The following is a 24,227-nucleotide window of genomic DNA, read 5'->3' on the forward strand; positions in this document are numbered from 1 at the left end:
GCAACACTTCCCCCTCTTCAAATGCTCGTGGCTGAGCCCTTTCCTTTAAGTTACTAACATGTCTCTTTCAACTTCTTTTGGGGGACCACATGATGGTGCTTCAAATAAGGATATGGCAATTAGACTCCTCCTGAGTCTTCTCTTTCCTGGGACCAGGTTCTTCAACTGTCATCATGACGTGGTTCCAAGTTGAGGGCTGTCCTGGTCTTAAGATACCCTCTCTAAGGCCTCCTTGGGTCTGCCTCCCACCCCAGGCACCAACTCCTGCTGGAGTCTCTACCCTGCCATAGCATGTGGCAGCCCCACCACACACTGACTCATACCAACACCTCGACATCATTCCTGAACGAGCTACTGTTGGGCCCCAACTCCATCCATCTGCCACAGGACTCCCCAGGAGCACACACACCATCTGGAGTCCTGGGGTACGAGACAGTAAGAAAACACAATATAAACTACAGCCTGCCCACGGCCCAGTTACAAACAACTGGCTCTAAAGATTTGCTTACAAGTAATTTCTTTAGAACGCTGACAGCACACAGCCACAAGAAACTTTATTTAAGATGATGGTTAGGTTCCCAGGCGAGCCCACAAAGCCTGCTAAACCTGTAGCCTAAAACTCACAGTGCTATTTTAACACACGAAGCCACCATTTATATGACGGTTTCCACGGTGATAGGCAGCCTGCTCTCCACTTCTGAGAAGCGGATGCACGGCATACCCAGAGCTGCCTGCCGGCCCCGGACGCGAGACCCCCGTCCCGCTCAGGCTCATGGGTCCTACAGAGTTTCCTGTGCTGAGGAGGCGGCCTACAGACCAGAGGGCCTGTTAGCACTGAGCTGTGAGGCTGTGGCCAGAACTTCTGGAAGGGGCAAGCGGTAAGAGCCACAGGGCTTGGCTATGTCTGTGGTGATGGCTGCTTTGTGACAGCAGGACAGGGGTCCTTCTCAAAGTCGGAAACATAAAACTGGAAGTCACCAGTTAGCTTGTCCCAGTCTGAGCGGGATCTTCACCTGCAGGTGTCTACGGTGATGGGGGCAGGGAGAGGCTGAGGTGCTGACTCCTAATTGGCTGCTCTGGACGCTAAGTATGCTAAGCTGAGATGCTGAGCTTCAAGTTCCCTGGTGCAGTGGGATAGTGGGGAAGATTCTCACGCATCCTTCTTCCCACCCCAACAGTCCCTGCCACCATCCCTACCCCCACCCCGGGGTGTCCAGAAAGCAATCCAAAGGCACTGAATGGAATTTCTTTCCATGAGCATCCCACTGGAAGCCCGAGGAGTTACACTCCCCTGGAGAAAGGCAGGAACCTGGACTCTGGGACCGGGCTGCCTGGTGCCTGAAGGCTAGAGATTGAGACCCTGCTCCACTAACCACGACGGCTATGAACTTGTTAACTAGTGCTGCTGTTAAACTCCCAGGCCTTGGTTCCTTCATCTGTAACCTGGGCACAATGTCGCAAAGGACTGGCAGTAGCAGTAACACATGAAGAACAAGAATAATGCGAGCTGAATGTCCAGGCTTCTCCAGCACTGAGCCACGCAAGTCCCGGGGGCGGACCCATGGGAACAGCACACAAATCCGGTGATTTCATAGACATGGAGACTGAGGCCCAGAAAAGCAGATTATCAACCCCAAACTGTGCAGATAATAAACTGCAGGCCGGGATAACAGGTAAGAAGCTGAGGCTGGCATTGTGGTGCAGGGGGTGAAGCTGCCGCTTGCGACATGGGCATCCCGTATCAGAGCGCTGCCTGGAGTGCCAGCTGCTCCGCTTCCAACCCAGCTTCCTGCTAATGTACCTGGAAAGGCGGTGGATGCTGGCCTAAGCACATGGGGTCCCTGCCATCCACATGGCTTTGGCCTGAACCAGCCCTGTCCTTTGTGGCCATTTGGGGAGTGAACCAGGGGATGGAAGAGCTCTCTCTCCCTCTGTCTCTTCCCCTTTTTTTTCTGTCACTCTGCCTTGCATAAAAGTCGCATATATAAATGTATTGCATATATAAATATATAAGTATAAAAACTTGCATATATAAATATGTAAATATAAATAAATCTTAAAAATGAATAAAAAGCTGTTTTGGGACATGCCATATGTTATCTACACTTGATCCTAGCCAAAAGGCCGAGAAGCGATTGCCGTATGTTATCTAAAAGGTGGCCATTACGGCTGTTGACGACTGATAGAGGAAAATATTCGAGCACTCAGGCCTGAGCCACATTTTCCAGCTTAAGGGAGCTGGGTGGTTCCTGCCTCCTAAGGCTCCTAAAGCTGCAACGGCATGTCCTCCAGCCCCAGCCCCAGCCCCTGCCCCACGCCCAGCAGTCACTTTAGCAGCATGAACTGCCCACTAACACCAAAGACTGCCCTTCACCTGGTCTCCCCGAGAAAAACTGCAGAATCCATCCCCACCCAACTCTCGTGAGCCCCAGTACTGCCCGCCTTCTCCCCTACCGCATACCGGACTTGCGAGCACCTGGCTCTCAGCGGGGCCACAGGTCCTGGGAGTGCAGGCAGGCTTATCTCTTGTCTAGTGCTGGGCAGACATGGTGGGCATCCAGGGAGTACCTGCTCAACACATTCATCTACGTGGACTTGGGGGAACACCCCTAATGTATCGGGAGGCAAAAGAGGGAGGCCTGGGAATTACACCACGGGATTGCAAAACCTGCATGGAGCAAGTGGACCGAGAGATCATTCTGGTGCCAAACGATGGAAATCTTGTCTAGTCTCTTCGTAAAATGCACTTCTTGGCGACCCCTCATCTTCACAGATCTAAAAATCATTTGCACCAAAGATACTACTGTGTGTCTAAGCATATATATGTGTACACAGAAGAACAGTCTACAAAGGTCCACATGAAAATATTGTTTGTGGCTGTTTCTAAGAGGCAGAAGTAAAACATTTTAACTTCCTTCCACATGTTTTATAAAGACCACAGATTATTTGTAAAATTCTAAAAATTCTTTCTTTTTTTTTTTAAGATTTATTTTATTTGTTTGAAAGAGTTACAGAGAGAAGTAGAGACAGAGAGAGAGAGAGGTCTTAAATCCACTGGTTCATGCCCCAGGTGGCCCAGGTGGTCCACGCCCATAGGTCAGTACTGCTGAGAGAGTTAAGTCTCCAGGGCCAAAGCAGTCCCTCTTTAAGAACTCCTCCCCAAAGGGAAAAGTCTATAAAAAATCAAAAGCTACTTCACTGATTCTCTAGAGCAGTCTCCAAACTGTCTAATCCTCTGTGGGTATTTTTAAATCACCTTAAAATGTTCCAGAAAATGTAAAACGAACCTAATACATACAGTAATGTATTTTGCAAGTAAAAATCCACTTTGCATCCAACTCCCACTCCCCACCCCAGCAGTGGTGAAGAAGTTGGGGGAACTGGATTCTGTCTGCGGCTCTGGGCCGTCCCGACTCGGGCCCTCCTCCCCGGCAGAGGACACAGCCTGTGCACAGGGGCTCGCGGGGCACCAGCACGTCTCCTGGCACCTGTAGATCTCTGGGAGGGCCACCTCTGGGCCCAGCCAAAGGCCAGAGGCTCTGAGGTGGGAGAAGAGGAAGCTGGAGACAAAGCCAGCCTCCAGGAGGGACTAACCCATCAGAAATGGGAAAGAGAATGACTCCGCTCGCTGAAGGGGTTGGCACCTACTCTACGTGTAGTGACGGTTCTGAGAGGCACGTGTGAGCCAGAGGCTGTGAGGAAGAGGGCAGGCTAGGCTACACAGCTCGGGTGGTGCGAGCAGGAGGCCATGGTGCATGGAGAAAAGAGAAGGCAAGGGTTGAGGCTGGGGTGGAGAGGTGGCATTCGAGGCTGTCACACTGGGACTGGGGTTGCCCACCCCAGTTGGAGCCATCTCCCCTGCCCCTACCTTCCAGGCAGAGGAATGCTAACTCCTGCAGCAGACACTTTCACACCTCAGTGGATTTCAGGAACCACTGGGAGCCAGAGAAGATGAGATGCAGTTGCCACCATGCCCAGCTCTGGAGCCTTGGTTGGCCCCACAGCGATGTAGAACGCCAGTCTAGAAAGGCCTGTTGGAGCAGGCACACAAGCAAGGCTCAGGCAGAGAGAGAGGAGAACAGCCATGTCAAGGACAATGCAGAGAGAAAAGGGCTTCAAAAGGAAGGTTGGCCAGAGGCAAGGCAGGGAGCAGGTGGCAATGAAAGAGACATTGAAAGCAGGACAGGGGCAGCGCACTTGATGGGCCTGGTGGTGCCACGCTCAGGGGCGCTGAGGGTTGCCTGACCCCTGGACGCTCTTCTCCCCATGTCCCATGTACACCTGTCACTGCTTGTGAGTAGCCCCAGAGCCAATGAAAAGGAAGAAGTGGCAACCCACAGGGCTGTCCCCCAGCTGGCAGTGTCCCCTCATGTCAACCTCATGGGTTTCTGAAGGGGCTCAGGTCAATGAGGAAACTCTTTGTTGTTGGTCTCAAAAGAAAACTCAGAATCACAGCTTCCATCTTTTACCCAACTCGTCTTCGCACATGGGCTGCCCAGCTGGGGGTCACACACACTGCACTCAGGGAAACACTGTATGCGTACCTGGGAATCTAGGAGCAGCAAGCGGCTGGCACAGCTCGCTCCTGAACCTATCCTCATCCTGCCTCCATCACCCTCTTCCTTTTCAGAGCTTTGCTTGCCATCCACCTGTCCACAAGGTACTGCCAGCTTCTCCCCACCATGTAATCCACTCACTCGCCCCTTACTGAGCACGCACTATGCTGCAGAGGCTCTGTTAGGCACCACGCAGAACACAGAGAACAGAAGATACATTCTCTGTCTTCTAGAAATTTATGGTTCACTTGGAGGAGGGCGAGGCTGGGGAAGGTGGGGTGGGGGAATATAAGAGAGGACAAGAACCATGTAACTCTTCAGAGCGTATTGACTTTACCCTCACTGTGTGCCAAGAACCATACTGGAGGAATGGAGAAAAGGAAGCAGACACCTGCAAAGCCGCAGGAGAATGGTGATGGCCACGGGGGAGCACTCGGGAGGGACACCGACCCCAGACAGAGAGCCAGATGCCAAGCCATCACCCAGGTCTTTCCATGTCAGTCTAGTGCTATGGACTCTTTAACCAAAAAGTAAGTGTTCAAGGCCTCAACGAGCTAATCCAGTGATCAAAGAGAGAAAACGCTAACAAATGAAACAATTATCAAACCACCAGGTACGGGGTGCAGGGTGCAGACCTTACACAGCTGGAAGGAGCCTGCTGCACTTCCCAGGGCAGTGGCAGTAAAACCAGAACAGAAATGGTGAGGGGTGAGGTTTCCCAGGCAGAGAGAATAACAGGTATCTGTGGTTTTTCTCAAAAACAAAAAGCAAATGCACAATTATTACTCAAGGTGTTTCTAAATGGCACACCTATTCACAGGTCTTTGGTTTGAGCAAACAGAGACCTTACCCATAGTAATCATTACAAAAAAAGTTGCACTGAAATAGAAAGACAAGCATCAAATCTAATTTTAGCTGTCTACTCTGGAGGTGGGGAATTAAAATGTATTGCATTTTGCAACGCAGGTCCATATGCATGTCCACACACACACACACACACACACTTCTCTTGCTCCTCTTTGGATGTGGATCCCAAGCAATACAAACTCCATTCTTTTGATAGAAGAACCCCATAATTCAAAGAAAAAGAAACCGAAATACAAGGCACAATCCACAAATTAATAACCGGGAATCGACCACATTGGGTTTTCCATAATGATATTCACAAAGTATGAGCACAAAGGCCACCCTAGGTCTGATGGCACACTGGTCAGTCAATATCAAGTTAACAGCTATTGACTGACTGTCTGTTTAATGAAGAACCTTGTGCTGGTGTTGAAGGAGTGGGAAGGCGGGGGGCCGAATGAGGCATCAGTAGAAAGAAGGCAGGATACGGTGAGAAAAAATGGGAGACACATAAAACGGTGACCTGGTCCTAGGTCCCATGAGGCAAGGTCTTGGGTGAGTTGATCCCGCGGTGAACTTCCCTCCCTTGGCCGGGAACACGTCCTCCCTGCCTCTCGTGGCCATTTATGATTCAAATGTGGTAACATCTGCCCAAGTGCTTGGAAAAACAGAGTCATGGGTAAGTGAGGGTTAAGAGGCACCTCTAGGGCTAATGCTGTGGCGCAGTGGGTTAAAGCCCTGGCCTGCAGTGCCGGCATCCATATGGGCACCGGTTCTAGTTCCGGCTGCTCCTCTTCCAATCCAGCTCTCTGCTATGGCCTGGGAAAGCAGTAGGAGATGGCCCAAGTGCTTGGGCCCCTGCACCCAGAAGACTCAGAAGAAGCTCCTGGTTCCTGGCTTCAGATCGGTGCAGCTCCAGCCTTTGCAGCCACCTGGGGCATGAACCAGTGGATTTAAGACCTCTCTCTCTGTCTCCACCTCTCTCTGTAACTCTTTCAAATAAATAAAATAAATCTTAAAAAATGAAAAAAAAAAAAAAAAAAAAGCACCTACCTCCTCTGCTTCACTAACCACACTGTCTGCTTTTCCAACAGCCTCCTGAATTCCCCAGTCAATGCACCCTATCCCGTCCCCTCAGTACAGCAACTGGTCCAAAAGAGCACAGGCTCCAAGTCAAGCCAAACAGGGGCAACCAGATTCGACTCCAGGCCTTTGGTTGCCCAATCAAGGAGGCCAACTTCTTGGAAACATTCAGGCTCAGGAGCCATGGGCTGCCCTCTTGGAGCCGGGAGCCAGGGGGAAGCTCATGCCCGAGAAAGGAACCAACAGTGAAGGAGGAAAATTGAGTTTGGGCGTCTCACTTGAGCCCAGGATAAAGCTTCGCCTGGTGCCATGTTCTACCCCAGTAGACACCTCAATCCTATAAACCAATACATTTTCTTCTGCTGCTTAGGCTGATGTGTGTTGAGTTTGAGGTAGTCCATCAGATTAAAGAATAGAGAAGATATAAAAAGTCTGTGCACAAATGGAATTAAAAGTTTATTGTGGTGCAAAGTAAAATGCTGAAATCCATGCATATAAGGTATCTTCAAAAGGTTCATGAAAAAATGTGTATTATGCAAAATATTATGGACTTCAAAATTTGCTTGCCCCCAACAGAGGAGTCCTCAAAAAAGTTCATGAAAAAAAAATGCATGTTATGAAAAAAAAAACAAATGGATTTCCATTTTTTCACACCAAAATAAAATTACTGCCTCAGTCCGTTTTCTACAGACTTTTAAAAGCACCCTTGTATGGTTACAGCAATGCCAGAAATCTCTCTAGCTCCTTCCCAAGTGCCTGTGACCCCAAAAACTGCCCTCCCGCAGGGTGTGAAGATACTGCGGGATCACTGGACCCACGGAAGACAGACGATCTATAAGTGGTGAAGCCAGGCCTCCCGGGCCTGCTCTGCTACTTCCTGTCTTCCAGCACCAGTGAGGGCTATCTCGACAGAAAGGGGGAAAAACTCTCAATGATAAGCTAAGAAAGCAGAGTTGTCTCCCTCAGCTCCACTTCCAGATGTTGCCTCCAGATGTGTACCAATTTCCTTTTATGGTCACCATGGAGGAGCCCACGGCAACAATACCAGCATCCCACTGATTGGCTTTATATCAAAAACTTACGCAGGGCCTGCAGTACTGAGCTCATGTTCAAATTAAGTTTGCTGGAAATCCAATTTGGGATGAGTAATTTAATTTGGCTACTACAATTAAAAGTGGTGCAGTATTTGTGTTTTAGAGGAAAACCATATTAGATTCATCTAATCTTATTAGGTGAATATCATATTTAGATCACATTATATCTGGAGCAGATATATACTGCACTGATTTCTTTCATGAATCACTTGGGAGACCAAAGGGACAAACCTTCTTCCAGCTCACTGCCCACCCACCCGGCACAGGCAGCGAATGCAAAAGCAACCGCTCAGAGAGTCCACTGTGTAGCCCTGGAATTCACGCATCCAACACAGCACCTACAACAACCTCTCACTTTCGGCAGTGAACTGAGGCCTTGAGTGGACCAGCGACTTGCTACAGGTCACAGTGAGTGGCAGAGCTGGGCCCACAGCTCAGCTCCCTGCCCCCTAGCTTGGGTCCCTGCCACCCGGCCACATGTGTTCTTCATAATATCTAACATGAAAACCGTCCCAAGGGCCTCCGAGACCCTGCTGTGACTCACTCAGCCAAGCCACGTGGTCAGCAGAGAACATCTGTCGCTTGTCTCTGCTTCGCTGTGGCTTCCAGGAAGATAAAGAGAGGTGAGGAAGCTGATCTCACTGCCTCCACGGATAACACAGACCAGTGGCCCTAAGCCTTGTGTCAAGTCCACTTTCTTTTTTAAAATTAATTTGAAAAGCAGCGTGAGAACACGCGCGAGAGTGAGAGATGTCTTCTACTTGCTGGTTCACTCTCCTCAAATGCCCACAACAGCCAGGGCTGGGCCAGGCGGGAGCCAAGAGCCAGGAACTCCATCTGGGCCTCCCACGTGGGTGGCAGGGACACAGTAACTTGAGCCATCACCTGCTGCCTCCCAGGGTGCTCACTAGCAGGAAGCTGGATGGGAAGCAGAAGCGAGACCAGGCACCCCAATATGGGATATGGGCATCCCACGTGGCTGCTTACACTGAGCCACAACGCCCACCCCAAGTCCATGTTCTTGATGGGTACTTTAAACCCCTTGGATCCCAAGACCATGAAAATTCACAGTGAGAATATTCAAACCATTCGATGGGTCAGAAAGAGGAGTCTGCTTTGCTTTTTAAAATGCCATTCACAGGAGCTGGTGTTTAGCCTAACAGCCAAGATACCTGTTTCCCACATGGGAGAACCAGAGTTTGATTCCCGCTTTCATGCAGATCCTTGGAGGCAGCAGTGACGACTCCAGTGATTGGATCCCTGCCACCCACATGGGAGACTAGGGTGCAGCTCCTGGGTCCTGGCTTCATCCTGCCCCAGCCCTGGCTGTTGCAGCCATTCAGGGGATGAGCCAGTGAATGGAAGATTTCCCTCTCTCTCTTTCTCTTTCCTACTCCCTCCCTCTCTCTCTCTCTCTCTCTCTCTCTCTCTTTCAAATCAACAAATAAATCTTTAAAAAATTCACTCATCTCAGGGGTCCTACTCACTGGGTAGATTCAGGGGTTATGTTGTCACACAATAGGGTTCCAACTGCAGAGTTTAATGTAAGGAAGTTAGGTTATAAAGCGAAATCAAGGAAAGGAGGCACCAGATAAATATTTGCAACACAACAAGTTCATACACTGTACAAAATTCCTTATATGTGATAGGAAAAAATGGAACATTGCAGAATAGAAATAAAAAGGACTCACAGAGCCAATTCTCTCCCCACCCCTACACTCACTCTCTCTCTCACACACACACTTTACTGATGATCTCATTAAAAAATGCTCAAACCCATTAGTAGCCAAAGCTTACAAATTAACATAACAGGACACCATTTTCAAAGATGAAATCCATAAAAAGACAAAACAACTCTAACGCCTAGGCTAGTCCAGGGTGCTCTGAAACAGGCGTCCTCAGACACCCCTGATGAGCGCGCCAATCAGAGCACACTTCCGAAGGCCCACGCGGTGCTAACTCTCAGTGGCCTTAATGCTGGGCAGGTGCACTCCCTGGAGTTTCCCTGAGGAAACAAGCAGATGAGCACCGGCAGATTATGCACAAGGACATTTACAGTAGCATTATTCATAATGACAAAATGCTAGAAAAACCTGGCTACACTGAAATAGGAAAATGCTTCAATAAATTCTGTCAATACAAAGCATAATACGTAGTCATTAAAACTCGTGTTTTTGGAAAAGATTCGGATACAGGAAAATGTCCACAGAATGATGCTGAGATTCAGAACTCTTTATAGGATAATTGCATTTTATAAAGAAGCAATATATGTCATATGCCTCATAAATATAGGGACAGATGTTTGGCAAAGCAGTTCAGACGCCACATAGGATACTGCATCCCATAGTAGAGTGCCTGGGTTCAAGTCCTTCCGGTTCAGCTCCTGAGTCCAGCTTCCTGCTAATGCTGGGAGGCAGCAGCCAACAGCTCAAGGACTTGAACCCCTGCTACCCATGTAAGAGACCCGGGTTGAGTTCCCAGCTCCTGGTGGAGCCCTGGCTACTGTGGGCATTTGGGAAGTGAACCAGAAAATTGGAGCTCACTCTCTCTATGTCCAACTCTTGCCTTTCTGCCTGTCAAATAAAAAAAAAAAAGGAAAGAGCCCTTATGAATCAATTAAATGAGGGATAAATATATAATTTTGGGGTGGAACATAAGCATCTTGTCACAAAGCAAATACAAATGACTTATGTATGCATGAAAAGATTTTCAAACATACTTACAAGCAAACAAATGCAAATTAAAGTAAGATACTCTTCATCCCTCTATCAGATTGGTAAACACTTGAAATGTTGTAAACACAGGACTCAAGGTTATGAAGATTACGATGAGATGGGCAACAGTACCCACTGCAGAAAGGAGCTGAAACTGTATCGCATTTCCCATGAACAATTTGATCTGGCAGGAAAATGCCTTAAAGCCCCTTTGACCTTCTAAATATTTGTCAAAAGAAATAATCACACAAGAATGCAGCAGAGTTGTCCGGGTAGGGGGAAAAAGGCAATAACTTAGATACCCATCTGTAAAGGACTGGGTAGATGGATTACGGGGTGTGTGTTCACCTACCGAAATATACAGCCATTAAAATTATGCTGAAGATCTAAACACATTAAAGCACAAAAGTGTCCATAATAAAAAAGCAGGATACAAAGCCATCTATGAAACATTTTTTTACTGCTTAAAAATGAATGGATTCAGGCTGGCACTGTGGTGTAGTGGGTAAAGCTGCCACCTGCAGTGCCAGCATCCCATGTAGTATCCCACGTAGGTACCGGTTTGAGTCCCAGCTGCTCCACTTCTGATCCAGCTCCCTGCTAATGTGTCTGAGAAAGCAGTGGGAGATGGCCCCCCCTGCACCCAAGCAGGAAACCAGGAGGAAGCTCCTGGCTCCTGGCTCCTGGCTTTGGATCTGCCCAGCTCTGGCTGTTGCGGCCATTTGGAGAGTGAACCAGCAGATGGAAAACCTCTCTCCCCTCCCCCTTTATCTTTGCCTCTGCCTCTCTGTAACTCTGATTTTCAAATGAATAAATAAATCTTTAAAAAATGTATGGATCTACAAGAACAAGGGCTGGGTCAGGACAGGATATTAAAGTATTTTCATGAAACGGTTGACAGCAGTTATCTCTGTGGGTAGGATTCTGAATGAATTTCATTTCCTCCTTTGTACTTTCTATATTTTATAATTTTCAGCTGTGCACATGCGTGACTTTCACTTTTTTCAAACACACACAAAAGTAGCTAGAATATGTGTACCCATCACCCAGCTTCAAGGATCACACACTGCTTGCTTCATCGTTATGCCTCTTACTCCTGGAATATTTTAGCATGTCATGCCCATTTCATTCATCCATAAACACACACAAGGGGTCTTCAAAAGTTCATGAAGAGGGGCCGGTGCTGTGGCGCAGCAGGTTAAAGCCCTGGCCGGAAGTGCCAGTATCCCATATGGGTGCTAGTTCTAGTCCCAACTGCTCCTCTTCTGATCCAACTCTCTGCTATGGCCTGGGAAAGCAGTAGAAGATGGCCCAAGTCCTTGGGCTCCTGCACCCATGTGGGGAACCCGGAAGACGCTCTTGGCTCCTGGCTTTGGATCGGCACAGCTCTGGTTGTTGCAGCCATCTGGGGAGTGAACCAGTGGACGGAAGACCTTTCTCTCTGTCTCTAGCTCTCTCTGTAACTCTTTCAAATAAATAAAATAAATCTTTAAAAAAAAAAGTTCATGAAGAGCAATGACTGCACCTGGCACTTAAGACAGCAAGTGAAGACACCTGTGTCCTGTCTCAGAGCCCTGGGTGCAACACCTGGCTCTGGCTCTGGCTCCAATTACTGCTAATTCAGGCAGTGGTGATGGCACAGAGAGTTGGGTTCCTGCCACCTATGTGGGAGACCTGAATTAAGTTCCTGGCTCTCAGCGTCAGCCTAACTCAGTTTCAGCCAGTGAAGGCATTTGGGGAATGAAGCAGCAAGTGTGAGTGCTCTCTACATATGTCATTTCATCTCTCAAAAAAAAAAAAGTGTAATAATGTCACACCTAAAACTTAACAATTATTTCTACATACCAAATATCCAGCCAGTGTCCCAATTCCCCCAATTACCTCCTAATTGCCTTTTTATGACTAGTGTAAGTCTGGAGCAAAGTAAGACTTGCATTTGCATCTGGCTGATATATCACAAGTCTTTTAAAATTATATAATGCCCCCTCCCTATTTTGCAAGCTATTTTATTTTTTTTTATTTTTTTTTTTATTTTTATTTTTTGACAGGCAGAGTGGATAGTGAGAGAGACAGAGAGAAAGGTCTTCCTTTGCCATTGGTTCACCCTCCAATGGCTGCCGCAGCTGGCGCGCTGCGGCCGGTGCACCGCGCTGATCCGATGGCAGGAGCCAGGTGCCTATCCTGGTCTCCCATGGGGTGCAGGGCCCAAGCACTTGAACCATCCTCCACTGCACTCCCTGGCCACAGCAGAGAGCTGGCCTGGAAGAGGGGCAGCTGGGACAGGATCGGTGCCCTGACTGGGACTAGAACCCGGTGTGCCGGCACCGCAAGGCGGAGGATTAGCCTAGTGAGCCGCGGCGCCGGCCCGCAAGCTATTTTCTTATTGAAGAACAAACAGCTCATGTGTCCTGCGGAACTTCCTGTGGTGACTTTTAACATGATCCACTAGCCCCTGCACTTCCTTTCAATGGAAACTTAGTTCTAGTGTTTAAGAAGCCTTACGTTCTATTATTTTGTGGAAGAATATGTCAAATCAATCATATTATTTTTATAACTACACAAAACAAGAAAGTTTAAAACAAAAGGAAGACACAGAAATGCCAGCCTTTCTAATTCATCTATTTCATCAGCAAGTCATTAAAACAAGGTGCCCAAGAAGTTTCTTCCTGAATACAGCCTGGATTAACACCTGCTCACACATGAAAGAAACTCGATACCATTTGTGAACCTATTTATTTTTACAAACAGATCCTTTTACATTTAACTAATTTATTATTTTTCAAAGTTTCATTAAGGAAGAGAAGGAGGAAGGGAGGAAAGATTGGAAGAGAGAGAGAGAGAGAGAGAGAGAGAGAGAGAGAGAGAAACAGCCCAGCTTCCATGTGCAGGTTCGCTCTCCCAAATGCCTTGAACAGCCATGTCTGGGCCAGGATAGAGCAAAGGGCCAGAAAAGCAAGCCAGTCTCCCCATGAGTGGGAGGAGCTCCACACGTGAGCCATCTCCGGCTGCCTCCCTGGATGTGCACTAACAGGAGGCTGGAGCTGGAAGCTGAGTCAGGACTCAAGTCCAGGCACTCTGATATGGCATGTGGGAGCCAGCCAATTGGTATCTTAACCTGCTGTGCCAAATGCCTGCCCTTCCTTTTACATTTAATTTATTGTTTTTTGTTTTTGTTTTTGTTTTTTTTTAAGATTTATTCATTTATTTGAAAAAACAGTGATAGGCAAAGAGATGTCTTCCATACGCTGGTTCACTCCCCAAATGCAACAGCCAGGGCTGGGCCAGGCCGAAGCCAGAAGTCAGAAATTCCATTTGGGTCTCCCGCTTGGGTGACAGGAACTCAAGGACTGGAGCCATCTGGTGTGTCCCAGGTGCACTAGCAGGGAGCTGGATCAGAAGCAGAGTGGCCAGGACTTGAACCAGCGCTCCAAAAGGGAGATGAGTGTCCTGGGCACATGGCGTCTCCAGCGACTACGCCAATGCCCGCCCTTCCTTCTACATTCTCGATTCCTCTCCCCTTCCGCCTCAGAGGTGAAACCCGCCACTCTCTGAGCAAAGGTTCTCCTTCCACCCGAGGTGTGAGTCCTTATGTCATCTTAGGATTGCAACTGTCTTCAATTTTCCTTTCTTTTCTTTTGTTCTTCTTTGGGGAAAAAAATGTAATTTAAGTCATAGTTGACAATTTGGAATTGAGAGAAATGAAAGAACAAATCGGAATGTGGCCAACCTCAGCCTCTCACAGTCACTGCTACCTTCTAACACTTCCTACCTCCTTCAGTAGAGGTGCACATTTTGTACATAATCGTAATCAGGGAATGGCCTTAATACTCTTGTAAGCTAACATGAAATACATACAAACATGTATGTAGAGCATACATGAAGGCCATAAAAATGGCAATAACATTTACATGTGTGTGGGGGCCTGGCCTAAAGCAGACAATGTTCCCCATCTCCCAAGGATCCCCTGCCATGCCACAGGAGGTCCCTCCTGTATCCTCTCCTTCCATCAGCTCCTGACTTTGGGTCTCTGCTGCCTTAGCCTTCCTACAGGTTTCACCCATGCACTTGGATGCCTAAACATTGCGGCATCAGTGGTTTCTGATTTTTAACGCATCTGAACTTTGTGTAGCTGGAACCATACTGTACGTATGCTACAACTCGCTGTTCTGTTACCATTCCGTCCCTGAGATGCTTTTCTGTTGCTGGTGGTGTGCAGCTACTGTTCATTTTAAGAGCACAACTCCAGAGCTGTGTGCCACAGTGAGACTATACCACATGTGTAATTATATTGTGATTGCTACCCATAAAATTATACTGCAAATATCTTGTCACATTGCTATGTTACTTCAAATACTTATTAATTATGGTAGAGTACTGTGCGGAGGGAAGAACTAGTACTTTATATTATGTAACCATTGGACACTAACTCTGTGTGCAAGTGCATGTGCACACACAAGAATGTATATTTGCCATGTAAGTAATGCAGCAGTGAGCACTTTGCCTAAATAGCTTTATTAAATATTATGTACTATTTCCTTTCTGGGTGATGGGTGAAGATGGTCCACAGAGGTGGTATTACTGGAACCAACAGCAGGAATGAATAACATGGCTCTTCAATACACTATAATATCGCTAGAGTTGGGAACTATCATTAAGAATGTATTTTGGGCTAATATGTTAAAATAGCACTGTACCGCTGTTTTAATGAGCACAATTCACATTAGGATTGAATCTGAACATCTTCCTCATGCAAGGAAGTGTTTAGTGCTGTTACTTAGTTATCCAGGCAAGTGTTCCGTCAAGGTTTCTGCATTTTTCTTTCACATTTCAGATATTAATCCTGTCATCGCACTGCCGGTCTTTTCCCAGTCTTTGTCTCCCTGCTGGTTTTTCTTTTCAACATGAAGAAATCTTTCACTTTCCTGTAGTCTGAGTGACTGGTCTTCTCCTTTTTGAATGTGTGTCTGTCTCTTGTTTCTAAGAATTACCCAGTCCTATAGATTTCCTATGACTCTAAGGTTTGCACTTTAATTGTTTAAACCGTCTGTAATTCATTTTGGTGAGGTCAAAATGATTTTCTCCAAATTGCTAACGAGACATCAGAATTATTTATTGAATAATTTCCCCATCCCCATTGATTTGCAATGACTTCTTTATGATTTATTAAATTATTTATGCAAGAGTCTATTTCTGAACTCTCCTGGTTCACTTATCTACTCCCGCCTCTTATGCCAGCACCACCGAGTTTTAATTACATAGGCTTCAGATTACATTTTAATATCTGGTCATGCTATATATTTTAATGTCCAATAAACCTAGCTCCCTGCCCCCAAAACCATTTTCAGAATTCTTCTTGATGTGCTCCTCTACCTATTTTTCCAAACAGACTTAGAGCCACCTTGTGAAATTTAAGGCATCCTGATGGGACGTTCAGAGGAACTGCCTTAGATTTGAGAACGAATTTCAAAAGACTCTGAAGCCCTCGTTTTATTTTATTTTATTTTTTAAAATATTTATTTGAAAGAGTTACAGAGAGGAGGAGGTAGAGGCAGAAAGAAAGAGAAATCTTCCATCTGTTGGTTCACTACCAAGATGACCACAATGGCCGGAGGTGCACCAATCTGAAGCCAAGAGTCAGCAGCTTCTTCTTGGTCTACCACGTGAGTGCAGAGGCCCAAGGACTTGGGCCATCTTCCACTGCTTTCCCAGGACATAGCAGAGAGCTGGATCAGAAATGGAGCAGCCAGGACTTGGACCGGTGCCCATATGGGATGCCAGCACTGCAGGTGGCATGGCTTTACCTGCTATGCCACAGCGCTGGCCCCAAGCCTTCATTTTAATCTCATCATCTAGAAGCAGGGTTTCTGGAGAGACTCTTTTTGGTCCACAACTAAACAATCTGTAATGCATGGTAATACCATCCTCTTCTTCACACTATTTATTTTCCAAGTAACCACTGTATGACTTTTGCATCAGCTAAAGCTTAAAAGAAACAGCGTCTCCTAGAGCCCGTCTTCTCTGGACCACGTGGTAGCCAATGCCTGAGAACTTCATCACCAGATACAATGCTGGTGGGCTGCATGAACTTGATCTTCCTTCTCTTATTAAGGAGTTGCCCCTTTGCATTTAATTTACAAATTCAATATTGTAAAAAAATCAGAGGTTGAATTAATTGAATGCACTTTTCAAATTAGATTACTCCATACTTTAACAACGTACGTGAGTCATCTGAAAATATATATACATGAAGGCGTTCCTGCAGCCCAGGAGCGTAATCTATTTTGCCATGGCGGGACATGCGTGTGTCTACATATTGCTGAAATCTATTTGCGAGAGTTTTCTCTAAAATGTTGCATTCCTAAGGGAGCTTGGTATACGGCCTCCCTTGGGGACCTGCCAGCTTTGATATCACGGTCATGTTTGCTTGAGAGAAGGACCTGGACCTTTTCCATCTTTTTTTTCTCTAAATCCTGGAATAGTTTATATAACATAGGAATTATCTGTTCCTTGGAAGTTTAAAAGGATTTTCAAAGCCTTTTTATATTTTAAAATATTCCACCTGGCACCAGTGTGTTTATTTACGTGTGTGTATGTGTGTGTATGTGTATGTGTGTGTATGTATGTATGTATGTGTGTATGTGTGTGTGTTCATGTGCAGATGACCATGACTGCACACATTTAAAATGCTGTGGAAGATACTGATCGCTAACAAAACAGATTTATTATAATTTACTGCCTGTCCTCCCCCCATGTAAAGGGAGTAAATGCCCAAGATGATAAAGTCTTACAGGACAAAAAAAATAAAAACATTTTCCCAGGCTTTGGCTCCAAGGGCCTTCTTTTTAAAGGCACAGAAAGGAGACTCTGGAAGGCAGCTGGATGTTGCACCGTCCAGCTGTCCTTGAGGTTGACCATGGCTGGCAACCACAACATCAGCTCCAACACATGCAACCAGGAAGCCTCAGATCTGGAGACAAGGAGATTCCCCGTCCTGCCCATCTGGTTTGGTGGCGAAGGCCTTCCAGCTTTCCACGCTACTGCGCCACCTCCTGCCACAGAATGTTCCACCGCTCCCGAAGCAGTGCAAGCTGGTAACCGCCCAGGGTTCTCTGCTGCGGGCGCCCTGCACCAGGGAGCCTGCACACACGGCAAGCGGACCACAAAGACTCGGAGGTGCTACGGCCTGAAGGTTTGGCTCCTACGCAAACCTCAAGGGGATGGTCTGAGGACCTGGAGCCGTGGGGAGGTAATTAGGTTTAGATGAGGTCATGGGAAGAGGAAGAGACACCAGAGCGTCCTCCCTCTTGGGTGAGATCACAGTCAGATGGTGGCAGCCCGTACACCAAGAAGAGAGGCCTCACAATGAAACCCACCTTGCCAGGCACCTTGATCTTGGGATCTCCCAGCCTCCAGATCCATAAGACACAGATTTCTACTGTGGCCATGCTGTTCAGTTAGAGCAGCCCAAGCTAAGACGAGAAAGTCGTGCTATCTTGTTGAGAAGAACACAGAGCTTCGGCGCTCCAGACCCCCACTGTCTGCCGGAGAACGAGGCACACCTGAAACCAGCGGGAAGGAGATGGAACACATGAAGCCTGAGGGTCTGCTGCCACGTGCAAGGACTGTGCCATGAGCACCGACCAGGACAGAAGCAAGACTCCACCAGTGACCTTGGGCCCTAGCACGGGCAGTAACCGGCCAATAACCACAGGCAGGAGCATGCCACAGAACAGGAGGCTTTTTTTTTTTTTTAACATTTGTTTATTTATTTGAAAGTCAGAGTTACAGAGAGAAAGACAGAGAGAGAGAGGGAGAGAGAGAGAGAGAGAGAGATCTTCCATCTGTTGGGTCACTCTCCAGATGGCCACATGGTCAACATTGGGCCAGGCCAAAGCCAGGAGCCAGGAGCTTCATCTGGGTCTCCCACATGGATAGCAGGGGCCCAAGGACTTGGGTCATCTTCCACTGCTTTTCCCAGGTGCATTAACAGGGAGTTGGATTGGCGGTGGAACAGCTGGGAATCAAACTGGCGCCCATATGGGATGCACAGCAGGCAGCAGCTTTACCACTTTTGCCAGAGCACCAGTCCCACAGGCTGCTTTTTAATTGAGAAAGATACAACCAAGTTCATGGCCTGGTTCCCAAAGGATCCATGCAATGTTAGAGATCCATGAAACATCGGGGTTAGGACCACCTTTGGCCAAAGGGCTCACATTAGGACCGTCAGCAAGCACCTCGAAGCTCGCTGGTGCCAGGCGTCCACGATTCCACCCAGGATTTCGCGCACGTGCACAAGCAGCCTTTCTGTCCCCTTTCGCAAGGACACGGAAGTTGCTTTCACACCAGTACTGGCCGAACACAAAAGCTTAATCCCTGGCTGGAAGGCAAAACAGGAGTGCGGCCCAAGTAGGCATGTGAACTGAAGCAGAACGAGTCACGTCCTATTGCGCGCTGGATGTCAGAGGCGGTTGGGCGGACGTCTGGCGATGTAGAATAACTCCAAGAAGCCTCAGAAAGTCATGCTATATTGGAAGTGCCAAGATGTGACTTTTGCTACAAGTCCCACCACCAGCAGCCGGCTGGCATGTGCATCGCTTTTCCCAAGAGCATCCCTTCCTTCCTGGGGGCTCTTCACACCCAAGATTCCTGCACACATGAGAGAGAGTGTACGTGTGCACGCACGCTCTCCTATCCCATGCAGGCACACCATACAGCGCGAGGCCAAGTCAAGTTGAAGAGGTTGACTTTTAGGGTTACATTGTGGAAAAGGCAAAACTGTCAACCTGCCGTTTAACGTGAACTATTTAGGTAGTCAAGATTTTCTTCCTGCTGGTCGATATGAAGTGAGCAATTCTTTTTTTTTTTTTTTTTTTTTAACAGGCAGAGTGGACAGTGAGAGAGACAGAGAGAAAGGTCTTTCTTTGCCGTTGGTTCACCCTCCAATGGCCGCCACGGCTGGCGCACTGCAGCCGGCGCACCGCGCTGATCCGAAGCCAGGTGCTTCCTCCTGGTCTCCCATGGGGCGCAGGGCCCAAGCACTTGGGCCATCCTCCATTGCACTCCCAGGCTATAGCAGAGAGCTGGCCTGGAAGAGGGGCAACCGGGACAGAATCCGGCGCCCCGACCGGGACTAGAACCCGGTGTGCCGGTGCTGCAGGCGGAGGATTAGCCTATTGAGCCACGGCGCCAGCCTGAAGTGAGCAATTCTAAGTGAATGCCTGGGGACTAAGCGGTTCCTTCTTTAGAACAGGAACTGGATTTTTCAAGACTCACGTTCAAGTAAATTTCCCCCTTTCATCCGGGTAAGATGCGACTCTGACGAGGCTTCAGAGAGCCTCATGGCTTTCCCCTCAGCGGCATCTTCCATGGGGGATGCCCCATCTCCAGGGGGGTCCCCAACACCTCCGATGAGCAGATGCTGGGCAGTGCACACCCTTGATGGAGTTAGCACTGGTGACGCCAGAAAAGACAGAACGGCACAGAGGACTATTCCGAAAGCTGAATGGGTTTCCATGTAGAGATTCCATGTAGAGTTTGGTTCTTAATTCACCTCCTGCCTACTACTTTTGCATCAAGATAGTCTTCTTATAAAATTGTGGTGAGTGATGTCCGATTTTTTTAAAAAAATGAAAACAACTCATGGAGCAGGTGTCTGGCACAGCAGGTAAGACGCCACGTGGGACACCTGCACCCACTTCGCAGTGCCTGGGGTTGAGCGCCAGCTGTGCTGCCGACTCCAGCTTTCTGCCAGTGCACACCCTGGGAGGCAGCAGGATCAAGCAGCTGGGTCCCTGTGCTCCTACATGGGAGACCCGGATGGAGTTCCTAGCTGGTGAGCATGTGCGGAATGTCTGTCTCTCTCGCTGTGTGTCTGTCTCTCAGATAAAACAGCAAGTTAAAAACACAAACCTGGGAGTCCTAGGTTGATCCCCCAAATCATTTTGGAGGAGCATTTTCTTGGTCTAGGCCATGCACATTTGCAATGCATTTTGTGGTAGCAACCTCTGAACCAATCCATCAATTTAAGGCCAATCAGCTCTCACCTGGATACCAAACACCTGCAGAAAATGTCAGTGCCATTCTAACCAGCCCTCAGGGACAGGGAACGAGAAAGGCTTGGTCACTCTGGAAGGTTCCTCTGCTGCCCCTCCTCACAGCCACCTCCTCCTGGCCTCAGAATAGGCAGTGAGGCTTTCAGAGATGCTGTGCCACCCCATGCTCCACTATCATGAACCTGGGAACCCCAAATCAAGACCAGCGGGCTCTCCTGGGATTCTGGGAGGCCAGTCCTAGAGAATGGCTCACAGAAGTTTCTTGGCTGAAATGCCGCTGAAGTGAAGGGTCTGGTACAAGCTTCTCACTGCATCTCAGAGCATCTCGCCCATGCAGCTGCTCCTCACACCCGCACACACACAAGCAAGCCTGACTATGGCTGGTTGGAGAAACCAAAGCCAAGTGGGGTCACTCATCCCTCCAGGGCCTCCAAATTGAGAAGAAAGAAAGATCATCAGCTGGGGCAGGTTATGATAGGACACCAACTATTTTACCAGGAGGCTGGAAGTCCATCCAGGTCTCCCACATGGGCCTTGAACCTGCACTCATATGGGATGCTGGCACTGACGCAGGCCGGAGGACACCAACTGCCACAAAGTTTTTCAGGCGGTGTTGTGACACAGCAGGTTAAGCTGCTGCTTGCGACAGCAGCATCCCACAGGAATGCTGGTTCTAGTCCCGGCTGCTCCTCTTCTGATCTAGCTCTCTGCTATGGCCTGGGAAAGCAGTAGAAGATGGCCTGAGTCCTTGGGCCCCTGCACCCACGTGGGAGACCTGGAAGAAGCTCCTGGCTCGTGGCTTCAGATCGGCACAGCTTCAGCCGTTGCGGCCAATTGGAGAGTGAACCAGTGGATGGAAGACCTCTCTCTCTGTCTCTACCTCTCTCTGTAACTCTGTCTTTCAAATAAATAAAATAAACCTTTAAAAAAAAACAAAAAGAAAATATTTTTCAACTAAGAATATATGAATATGTTGCCATGAGATTTAAAATTTGAAAATCCCTGTTTTCCAGGAATGATACCTCCCTAATGAATCCTGCCTCATCATTTTTTAAAATTTATTTAGGCTTTTCCCAAAATGAATTCTAATAAAACACACTTCTGTTAAGAAACATAAACACTACCTATTTTACCTTTATTTACCTCATGGCTAACACAGCTCATCAGTGGCAGATAACGCATTTGTTGTAAAGAGAGTTAATTTCCTAGATGAAACATGCCGAGAGCACATAAAGGTGACAATGGTCTGGGATCTATGACACTAATAAAGGAAACATTTATGGAGACAGCCACTGGGCTAAGCCCTTTATGTGGATTACCTCGGTTAATCCTTGCAGCAAACCTATAACGGAGATGCTATTCTTACTCCCGGTTTATAGGTAAGGTTATAAATGAGGAAGCACGCTACTGTAATTTAATCTCCACCACCCCAGAATTTGAGTTCCGTGTTTACTCTGGCTATAAAAAGGTTGAATAAGCAAATTAGAATGAAAGAGGAGTGTGGAAGGCATGTTTAACCCACTGGAAGGTGCCTTGTTTTCCAACAGACTGAGAAACAGGTGCTAATTGCTTCCAACAGAACTGTTGGGAAGCCTTGCGTCTGAAACCATGCTGTGTTTAAAAAATTGTTAATTCAGATTTGCAGTAGCTGCAAGAGGGTTTCCTCTCCGAGTTACCACCGATGATTTGCCCTCATCAGTAAGGCTTTTCACAGTGTTTATGGTGATGGTGGGGTGGAAGTCAGCCGCCGCCGCCAGTGTCCTCCACAGCCAAGCGTGCCCAGGCCTCTCTGTTCCCTCCCTTCTTCCCCACAGCCTGGCACAGAAGTTGGCCTGAGGACCAAGTCCCACAAGGAACAGCAATCAGAGAGATGGAAAACACCACACGTTCAAGACACTGTTGAGCGGCTGGATCACACTCACCCTGCAGTCCACCCCTACGACTGATGCAGGTGCATGGCCTTATGAAAATCCCTGTGATGTGGGAGGTCCTTCTGGGTTCAGTTTTGAGTGTTCACAGCCTGAAAGAACCCAGACTGACAGGTGCTCTGAACGCTCATGCCCCCTGTAGCTCAGGTGTGAACATCCTAACCCCCACAGCCCTTCCGAAAGAGGCCTGCGAGAGAGCTCCACCCACGCAGCCGTGAGAGACACAGCGAGGACTGGGCAGTGCACAACCCGGAGCTCCCCATGGCCTCTCACCCTTGTCTCATTTTTCCCATCGTCAGCCCCAGAAGCCTGCCACGAGCTGGCTCTGGAGAAGCCTCCCCGTCTTCGGCATCCCTGTTGGGACAGCCCAGGCCACGTTCCCAGTCTCCCCCGGCTCATGCTCAGATGTCGCTTGCCACCGCTGGCCAGCCACCGTGTTGGGAGGTGTTTCTCCTGAGAACAGGTAATGGGCTTTCAAGACCCATTTCATGCCTTTGTGGTGGCCCTCAAGGAAGTCACGTGACTTCCCTGGGCCTTTCCCACAATGAAAAGGATGAGGATTTTTCTCGCTCCTTCCAGCATGCACAGCCAACGCATAACGTACTTTCACTTACTCGCACCCTGTCTCGGTTCTATCAGAATCCAAGGGACCTGCATCTCTTGCCCCTTGCCAACAGGTCCCATTCGTGTCTGGAGGACCACCCTCCACCCTGAGCCATGGGGCTCCCCCCATCGTGGGGTCTGCTCAGCTCCCTTCCCCTCCGGCTCTGCCTGGGTCTGCCTAGCGGGAGGTGCCCAGTGTCAGGGGGTGGGAACAGCCAGGGGAGGCCAAGGAGGGTGTTGATTCTCTCAGCTGCTTCTGGTGCACCTGTCTATCGTCCGCCCTGCCTTTCCCAGCCTGGCAACTGGCCCCTCCCCTCTACCTCTGGGAGCTCGGCCTGCTGACAGCTCTCACCGCCCTCAGCGGTTTCTCTTAGCCCTTTCCACACCCTCCTTAGCCATCCCTTAAGGACCTGGTCTCTCCTATGACCCCATGGGAGTGAGCCACCTGCTTCCTACTAGAACCCCAAGTTCACAACGGCTTAAAAACTAAGTCAGAATCAGGCACAATAAAAAAGAAATGGAAGCAACCCACTGCGACGCTCACAGAGGAGGGATGGAAACCATAGCAGCCTGGGCCAAGAAAATAAAGCTGCACCGCTGACAGCATCAAACCAGACAGCGCCACCGCCTTCCCCACCAGTGTGTGGGATGACCGTCTCTTGCCAGATCAAAGTTAATACCTAGAATAAAAACGGAAGATTCGGCTTCCACCCAACCCTTTGGAGCCTTCTGACAGCTTCTGTGCGGGACCCGCCAGAGGAATCAAAGCTGCACGCCCATTTTCCAGAGGGACACACTGAGGCTAAAAGCGATCGCAGGGCCGCAGCAGATAGCCCCAGGGCCAGCTAAGGCTCGCTGGTCCACGGTAGTGACCCCCCTGCCACCTTTATTACCTTCTCCACACTTCCAGGGCTTCCAGCCGTGAACAGGCTTTGGGTCCTTAACTTCCCGCAACTACGCTGCCAAGCTAAGAAGGCTGGCACAGGATGCCCCAAGCCCCATTCCAGATGACGCTGGAAACCAGCTGTGTGGACCCACAAGCACCGAGCACCTCCCCGGGTCAGGTTTCCAGAGAGCGGTGGGTGCGTCAGGCCCTGGCGCATCCTCCCTCCCTTTCCTGGGCGCATTTCCCACACAACACAGGTCACAGGTGCAGCGGCCCTGCGACCCCTCTGTCCTAAGACGTCGTGACATCGCGTGCCTACCTGTTTGAGGACCGAGAAGCTTAAGCCTTCAGAGGCGTCCTGCTTCCTCATCTTCCTCCTTCAGCGGCCTCCGGAGCCAGGGCCTGCGGGAGGGACACACATAGCACACTCAGGACATCTGCCATCAGCACGGGGACAGGCTGGAG

General features: G+C 48.7%; 1 protein-coding gene across 13 annotated transcripts in view; it reads right to left on the bottom strand.

Moving 5' to 3' along the window:
* Window positions 1–24,227, bottom strand: part of TRERF1 (transcriptional regulating factor 1) — a 225,583-nt gene that overhangs the window by 109,119 nt on the left and 92,237 nt on the right. For all 13 annotated transcript variants that reach the window (XM_062186120.1, XM_062186119.1, XM_062186117.1 and 10 more), the window contains one exon: window positions 24,082–24,164. The gene's annotated coding sequence lies outside the window, so the exon portion shown is untranslated. The remainder of the gene's footprint in view (window positions 1–24,081; window positions 24,165–24,227) is intronic.

Source organism: Lepus europaeus, chromosome 3 (assembly GCF_033115175.1).
Source record: "Lepus europaeus isolate LE1 chromosome 3, mLepTim1.pri, whole genome shotgun sequence".
Taxonomy (NCBI): domain Eukaryota; kingdom Metazoa; phylum Chordata; class Mammalia; order Lagomorpha; family Leporidae; genus Lepus; species Lepus europaeus.